This window comes from Aethalodelphis obliquidens, unplaced genomic scaffold, assembly GCF_003676395.1.
Source record: "Aethalodelphis obliquidens isolate GAN/ISIS:26980383/991018 unplaced genomic scaffold, ASM367639v1 scaffold2, whole genome shotgun sequence".
Taxonomy (NCBI): domain Eukaryota; kingdom Metazoa; phylum Chordata; class Mammalia; order Artiodactyla; family Delphinidae; genus Aethalodelphis; species Aethalodelphis obliquidens.
The window spans coordinates 34,563,866-34,566,015 of record NW_020837946.1 but is presented as its reverse complement, the minus strand read 5'-3'; positions in this window follow the sequence as shown (position 1 = coordinate 34,566,015).

Below are 2,150 nucleotides of genomic sequence, written 5' to 3'. Positions count from 1 at the left end.
TATATGTATACATATAGCTTATTCACTTTGCTGTACAGTAGAAACTAACACAAATTGTAAAGCAACTGTACTCCAATAAAAATTTTTAAAAAAAGAAAATAACATGGGTGAACACATTGCACATTAGCATGAATAACATATGGTTCATGAAGAATAACTCTATCTTTCCAAAGAGAAATCAGTGAGAAGAGTGGCATTGTTTTACAATTTTTGCAAAGCTCTTTAATACTGGCTTAAAAGACAGCTGGATTTGCATATCTGCTTCTACATTCAGCCTGTTGCTGTACCACACATGATGCAACCTTTGGAAAGCTCCAGTGTAACTCGTGAGAGAATGAGAAGGAAGAGGGTAAATATTACTATAAAATAGTTTTGACCTTGGAACCCCTGAAAGGAATCCATGGACTATCCTCTGAGAACCACTGGCCCAACCTGGTGAGACAAGCGTACAGATTGTTTCATTAATTGGAGCTTTTAATCAGTTCCCAGAAACTTCCATCTCTCTGTCATTCTTTCCGACAAAACACATAACTTAAGACAAGATTTACAGAATTCTTATGAAAAGAAATTCTCTTTTAGCCAATCTGCCTTTACTGTTCAATTTCCATCACTTTAGTCAGTTAAGCAACTTCCACCATGATTTTTGTTCAGTGTTGAAATTATTCAGTGTGAAATGATTTATGGAAACACAGAACTCCACCCAAAGATCTGCCCTTTTGATGGCTCCCACAAAGAGCAAAACAGTTTTGCATAAAATATTTTTATAAAGGTATCATCAAATTTAATTTCAAATAAATTAATTCAATTCCCTTGAGAAATGGTTTCCTTATTTTTTTTAACTAGCGAAAGTTGTTTAAACCATGTTTTTTCCAGATGTATGGAACCATTTCAACTTTAGAGAACTCCAGGCAGGGAGCCTGGTGCCCTTGGGCTCATGGTTCTGCTCACATTAACCATCGGTGTCTCCTTGACTAGGTCACATCCCCTCTTTGAGCCTCATTGTTATTCCCGTCTATAAAACTAGACCAGTGGTTCTCAGATTCACTCATGTGCAGGAGCAAGCAGAAGTCCAGGGCTTTTCCTTGAACACCATATTCTTTGCTGAACATCATAAAATAGTGGCAAATTTAGTTAGGCTGAGTGGAATAGGAACTATTTCAGACTTAGAAAAGATGACTTATTATATGGTCCCTGTACCAGGTCAAAACAGGAAGCACAGAAGTCCATTAAAAAGAAGAAAAAGGAAAAGAAAAGGTCACCCAATTAAGCATGATCTACTCTTTGCAAATTACCCTCATAAATATTTACTTGTTCTTTCCATCTTATTGTCAACTCTCACTTGCAGTGCCGTTGGCTTTAGAGAAACGAAATGGGAGGAAAACTTTAACAAAATTCTGCTCTTTACTTCTGCTAACTGAGAAAAGTCCAACTTTCCGCTGTAGCTGTAAAACCCCTCAATCTTGCTTGGGAAACAATGATGGTCGGTGAAAGGAAGGTCCTTACTGGCTTTAAAAAGTCTGACATTCTGTTCTTTTACCATGTTTCAACACACAGCCAGCCTTACCTCACAGAAGTATGGCCTCTGAGAACCAAAGTAGCTTCTAGTCAAATCCCTAATTTGCAGATAAAATCAAGCCTAGAGACTCACTGAGATTTTCCTAAATTCACCTGGCTCCCTAGTGGTCAGTCAGGGCTTAGAACCTGGGTCTCCCATTTCCTGATGGACTCAGTGTTCTGGCACTTTGCAAGCCTGCCTGATGATAAATAGCACACATTCCCAGCACACACACAGTTAATTCTCTGTTGATGTTCTGTTATCATTTGTAACTTAGCCAGCAATTATTTCTTCGGTTGAGAAGTTGACATTAGAGATCTCATCCCTGGCACATAAGATTCTTGTTTGTTTATAAGATAAGATTTAATTAAAATCCACTTAGTTTTTTTTTTTTTAAACTAGAAGAGATGGAGAAATAAATATGCAAAGCAGTGAATTTAATTGTGAAGTGATTAGGCTACTGTTCTATGAGTATCTGTCTTTGTTTTGTTATCCATGGTGGGTTCCATTAAATCTTGTTCAGTTTATAAGCTCTAATGAAGGCCGTGTGTTTGTCATTGACACCAGCATTAAGTCTGAATTTATCTGTTGCTGA